This window comes from Lissotriton helveticus, chromosome 9 (assembly GCF_964261635.1).
Source record: "Lissotriton helveticus chromosome 9, aLisHel1.1, whole genome shotgun sequence".
Taxonomy (NCBI): domain Eukaryota; kingdom Metazoa; phylum Chordata; class Amphibia; order Caudata; family Salamandridae; genus Lissotriton; species Lissotriton helveticus.
In genome coordinates this window covers 22940477-22947233 of record NC_136070.1, presented here as the reverse complement: position 1 = coordinate 22947233, position 6757 = coordinate 22940477, and positions in this window count along the sequence as shown.

Genomic DNA, 6757 nt, shown 5'->3' with positions numbered 1-6757 from the left:
TGTCCATGTCTCCTTGCTTCTTGTTGTTTGACCATGTGGCCATTTTGTGTTGCCAGTCAGTGTGCTTTTGCCATAGGCCTGCATGTGTTCTTTGATCTGTCCATGGCTCCTTGCTTCTTCTTCTTTTTTGACCATGTGACCTGCAGCCATTTTGTGTTTTCAGGCAGTGTGTTTCTGCCATAGGCTTGCATGTGTTCTTTGTTGTCCATGTTTGCTTGCTTGCTTTTGTTGTTTAACCATGTGGCCGGCGGCCATTTTGTGCAGTCAGACAGTGTGCTTTTGCCATAGACCTTCATGTGTTCTTTGTTTTTCGTGCCACCCTTTTGTATTCAGCCAGAGGACTTTTGCCATAGGCCTGCATGTGTTTTTGTTGTTAATGCCTCCTTAGTCCTTGCTTGTTGGTGTTTGACCTTTGAACATGTAGCCAGTGTGTTAAGTCCCTTTTATCCAGTTGTTAAAGCCCTTTATCTTGTGTCCATTTTTTTACTTTTTTCTCTGATATCAGTATAATGTGCTTGAGGATCATTGTGGTATGTATGTACAGTGTTTACATAATATATGTTATGTTATGTTAACACATGTTTATAAAGCACGCGGCTACTCCCTAGAGTGTCCTGGCGCTAAAACATCCAAATGTCAAGTAATACAAACTCAACCAAAAACAGCTAAAAAATCCACGTTTTAAGCCCTTTCCTAAAAGTAAGAAGGTCAGGACTCTGTCTGATCCCGAGAGGGAGACTGTTCCACAACCGTGAGGCAGCTGCGTGAAAAGATCTACCCCCTATCCAGGCCCAAAACACCCTGGGAGTGGTGCTCAAAAGTTGAGATGAGGATCTCAGGGAGCGCTGAGGGAGATAAGGCTGTAATCTTTCCCTAAGATAAGGAGCTCCGATCTTATGAAAGGCTTTAAAAACCAAGACCAATGCTTTAAACTGAACTCTCTTCCGGACTGGAAGCCAATGAAGGGAAGACAGAAGCTGGGAGGTCTGCGTTCTAGAACCCAACAGAAAAATGGCCCTGGCTGCTGAGTTCTGGATCACTTGTAGTCGGTTCGAAAGATATTCAGGTAGGCCGAGATACAAGGAGTTAACATAGTCCAATCTGGACATTATCAACGCCCGAACCACTGTCTTCCTGTACGGGATAGAGAGAAATGGGAGGAAATTTCGCAACATTTTCAACAACCCAAAGCATACCCCGGAAACGGAGCGTACTTGGGCCTTCATGGAAAGGGTGGAATCCATCTTAACTTCCAGATTTTTCACTGTAGAGACGGCCGACACAGGGGGGGACATAACCTGGGGCCACCATTCATGCCAGATATCCGGTGGCTGAGGCCCAAAAAAGATGATCTCGGACTTCTTGGGGTTGCCTTTTAAATGATTGTGACTTAACCAAGAGAAAACTTTGGAGAGACAGGTGTTAATTAAGTTGCCATCAAACTCAGCTCCCTTCTCACAGGTAATCAACAGCTGAGTGTCATCAGCGTATGACACTATTTGCGCACCAAAACTCTTGGCAAGAGAGGCCAGGGGGCATTTACAAATTAAAAAGCATCGGGCTGAGAATAGGGCCCTGAGGCACCCCCACATTCAGAGGGGGAACTACCGCTGAGAAGGGGGGAGCCCAGATGATTTGAGAGCGGTTAGCCAAAAAAGATGCAAACCAACTCAACACTGTGCCACCAATACCGCTATCACCGAGTCTTTCCAGTAGTCTCGGGTGGGGCACGGTGTCAATAGCTGCAGAGAGGTCCAGCAGCACCAAAACGACTCTGCCTCCTCTGTCCAATGCAGCTTTAATAGTTTCTGCAACTTCCAATATAGCTGTCTCAGTACTAAAGTTGGCTCGAAAACCCGACTGGCTAGAGTGCAGCAAGTCATTGGTCTCCACAAAGTTTGTTAGGACCTTGTCGACAAATTTTTCTAGAACCTTTGGAAAAAAAAAGGCAAGAGCGAGATAGGTCTATAATTACATGCTACCTCCGGATCAGCTGAATGTTTCTTCAATAATGGAAGGATGTTTGCATGTTTCCACCTGTGTGGCATCAGCCCCTCCCGTAGAGCCGTATTCAGAATAATATTCACACAAGGATTAATCACATCTGCTGGTGAAGATAAGACCTCTGCTGGACAAGGATCCATAGGCGAGCCAGACTTCAGGATTTTCATAAACATCAAAGATTGCTCTAAGGTAATCTCAGGGAACTCCCACAGGGAGGCCCTGGTGCTGGAACAGGCAGCTAAATGGGAGACCTCAACACCCTCCCGATCCAGTGGTTGAACTTCAAAGGAATCCTGGATCAGTTTAATTTTTTCATAGAAAAAGAGGGCCATTCGTTCCGTCCAGTCGCTTGTAGGAACAAACGGTTGGCTTATAGAGGCTGGGGAGGTGAAGCTTTTTACAACGTTAAAAAGGGTTTTACTCTTGTTAGCTGCCAAATCTACTTTTGTGGACAGAAAAAGCTTCTTTGCCTCATGCATATTCTTATAATTGTTCAATGCCTGTTTGTAAATAAGTTTGTCTTAAGGATTATAATTCCTCCGCCACTCTCTTTCACGATGTTAACAGGCTCTTTTACTGTCCCTTTGGGCCTCAGAAAACCAAGGGGCTGAGATTGGAGTAGATTTAGCAGGTCTCACACCAGAGGGGGCCAATTCAGTGGCTTGTTGCTGAAGCCATTCCTCTAAAGTCTTTACATCCTGTTCCAAGGTGCCACTTAAGAGAATCGGCCGCTGTCGCAACGCCAACTGAATGGCCTCAGGTGAAATGATCTAAAACAATGATTCGTCTTGGCTATATCTAAAGGTTGAGGCCTTATGGCCACTCTGCTGATTTTAAAATTAATCAAATAATGATCGGACCAGGTTAGGGCAAAGGGGGGGTCCACATGAATCTGATTAGAGGAAAAAACCTGATCCAGTATATGGCCGTTGTTATGCGTAACACCACATACAAACGGGGTCAAGGATATCCAAAGATTGATATAGTCTCATAGGATCAGGCTCCTGAGATGTATCCATGTGGATATTAAAATCACTCAAAACCGTACAATGGCTATATATATATATATGCATTTTTTTCCATTTTACCATGCACCTCCTTGCCTCCCACAGAATTTCTCAGAGTCCCTAGTGAAACACCAGCAAATACTGTTTTTAAAAAATATTTTTCCATGTTTGCCTGGCCTGTACTCTCTGCCTGATATAGGTCTCTTAGGCATAGGCGCACACCAGCATTCACCCTTTTAAGGATTATTCAATTTTCCCCGGCACCCGCGTGCCACAGGTGTCTCACCTTAGATGCACATAAAGATAGCTTTTAACCCCTTTGGCGCTGATGACGGAACCGCTCTGTCATCAGCGTCGGTTGAGCTGTGCTGATGACGGAGCGGTTCCGTCATGGCCCGCCCAGCTCGATAGAACGCTCATGCGCGGCGCGAATTCCGCGCCTGCGCTGAGGGTTCTATTGAGCGGGGCGGGCCGTGACGGAACCGCTCCGTCACGAGCACAGCTCAACCGACGCTGGTGACGGAGCGGTTCCGTCACCAGCATGCGGCCGCCGCGCGGCCGCCCCAAACCCTTAGCACTGCGGCGGAATAGCCGCCGCAGTGAAGGTGTTAAATCTGTTTGTTGTTGTTATCGTGATTGGAATATTATCTTATGGTTTTGATTGGAATGGTCAATGGATACACTATTGTTGTTAATTAATAGTTTTTTGGGATAACTTCACTAAATTATATTTGTTTGTCTGCATGAATAATTCAAATTGCAAAAATACTGCTTTTCACTAAATGTTTTTCTTGCTTGTTTTCTTTTAGGTGCACAAGAGACATCACCTACAGTACTGCCAGACAGAAGGCTGGCACAAAGTGACACCACACCACCTGAGCCCTCCTCTGCTTGCTTCCACTTGTTTAGCTAAGAGCCAAATGGCAGAGCTGGAAGATACCCCCAAAGAAAGGTGTTCCTACCAAGAAAGTGGCCTTTGAGGAGGAGGATAAGCAGACTGCCACAACTGGTGGACCGCCAGCCCTACTTTTTTCAGGAAACACTGTGTGCCTGCAGCACTATCCTCTGGGCAGCAAGCCGGGAGCAGCACTCCGTCATCAACAGCCCCTTGCCCAAACTAAGCCCAAGACCCAGTCTCTCTATCATGGAGACTAGCAGTGAGTCTGAATTGGATTTGTCTCAGCTACGAAGTACCCAATCGTCACATGAAACTGAGGTAAGTGGAAAACAGGAGCCGCAGATAGCATCAGTTTTTCCTGAAGTAGGAGCAGAACAAGAGGTTGAGCTTCCTGCTGAGCAAGATGTAGCTTTTGAACCATTGGCTTCCCGATGTCAGCAAGAAAAAGAAAGGGTACTCCACCATCCTCTCCAAGCCCGCCTTATGATGATCTAGACATGGATTGGACCCCAGCTGAGTCTGAGAGCCACAACGAGAGACAAGGGAAAAGAACAGTTTCTGAAAGCCTTAGAATTATGGAAAAGAACAGTGCTGAGAATGAGCCAGTGATAGTCAGTAAAGAAACGGCTCTGAGGATACCGACATTACACCCCCTGTTCAACCTGCTCAGAGGGACACAGCACTGCTTCCACTACCAGCTTCCATATCTGTAAGGCCCCCACTGAGACTTGCACCTACTACCACCCTAGTCGAAGTACGCACCGCAGAGAGGCAGTCAAAACACCTACCTACCTCCAATTCTTCTTTAGGCATTGGCAGTGGCACACTAAAAAAGCTCTCCTCCCCAGTTTGGGACTTCTTTACGGTTAGCAAGAAGAAGGATAACATATCAATATGCACCATTTGCGACACTAGTGTTTGTCAAGGTAAGCCTGGTTGACACTATGGTCCCGAAGGCCATATGACCCATATGAAAAAACATCTTGCAAGATGGTGGGAGGAGCATCTTAAAAAAAATTGCTGGTGGTGATGAGGGAGGGGATCAGCTTTGACCACAGTGATAGGAGGTGATGAGGATGAAGTGGATGACAGCTTTAGCCCAAGCAGCCTTGTCCCCTGCAGTGCGCCAGCATCACCCGCTTCAGCAACCTCCAAATGGCACAAGACTCAGATGCCAACAAAAACCACATACAGTGAAGATTCCCCCAAGATGCACATTGAGTCTACGACCTCCTGGTTCTGCCCAGAAGTTGCCTGCATCAGAGACACCACAAAGAAAACAATCGAAGCTACTATTATGGACATGTTTTGGAAGGAGAGGCAATATGGACGCAACCACCCAATGCCACGTTTGTACGAGAGGTATCTTGCTAAAATGTTAGCGCTGGCCTCCATCTTTTTTCTTCTGTGGAACAAGTGGGATTTTTAGGATTTGTGGCAGCCATCTGCTTGAAATAGAAGGTTTCCAGGCTGACCTATTTTGCCAGAGTTGCTGTTCCAGAGCTCTGTTGCGATGTGCAGCAATTGGTTGGACAAGCTTTGCAGCAGCGTGCTGGTCACACTACCCACCTGTTGACAGACATGTGGACCAGCTGGCAAGCAACTGATTGCATGTGTATTGCTGCACACTAAATCTCTTTTGTGGGGGTTAGGCAACAGGTGTATGCAGGTCTCAGAGCTGTAGAAACTTTTACGGGCGTTTGGCGGTATGCAACAGAAGCGATGCTCAACATCGAGAAATTACACACAGCTGCAAACATCTTGGAAGACTTTAACAGCAAGGTGTTAGAATAGCTGCATCCCAGAGGTGTCATAATTGGACATACTGCCATGGACAATGGCAGTAATATAGTCAAGGCCATTGCACAAAATAGATGTTTCAGGAGCCTGTGTTTGGCACATTACATCTACCTGATTGTGCAGATCTTCCTAAAAAAAAAAAGACATTGTCAGCAACATACTGGACACCTGCAGAAGAATCTGCACTCATTCCAGTCATTCTTTTGAAGCCCGGAAGCATTTGAGGATCATTCAGCGTGCTAATACAATATAGCCTTATAGCCCGCCGTAGAGGGCTATACCGGCTATTAAAGGCCCTCTCCAGCGTTCACAAGGGAGGGACCTTAATAGCCGATATAGCCCAGCTACGTAGGGCTATAAGGCTATTAGAACATTTTGCCACTAGAGGGCAGAATGTTCTAACAAAAAAGAACAAAGCCTTTTGGGAGCGCGAGGGGATTGGAATCCCCTCAGGCTCCCTGAAGTGTTTGTTCACAGCCAGAGCTGTGAACAAAGAAACATTGGAATGTTGGAGCTCCGGGCTTCTACCAGCCATTAGAAGCCCGGAGCACTCCATTGTTTTCAATGGAGCTCCCAACATTCCAATGTTCTAATGTTGGTTAAAGCCCTCGTGGATGAGGTGCCAACACATTGGACCTCCGCATACTACACATTACAATGTCTGTTTTACCAGCACAGATGAATCACTATGTCATTTCAAGAGAAGGGGATGCAACTGTGAAAAGCGTGACCATGGAGATAGGCAAATGGGGGCTAGTCAAATGCCTGACACAAACGCTATTTCCTTTTGAAGTTTTCACACAGGAAGCAAGTAAGGGGGACAGTACGATGGACAAAGATTTCTGCTAAAGGACCAGTTAAAAAAGGTGTTGCAAAGTTTCCCCGGTGTCAGCAAAGAAGAGTAGGAGTTGGTTCAGAGATTAATCCTTCGATTGGCTGTTAATACAAGGCTGCAAAGAGACATTGTGTCCTCCAAAGAGTACATCTGTGCCACAATACTTGATCCATGGTACAAAAAATACTGCCCACTTTCATCCCTTTTTCAGAA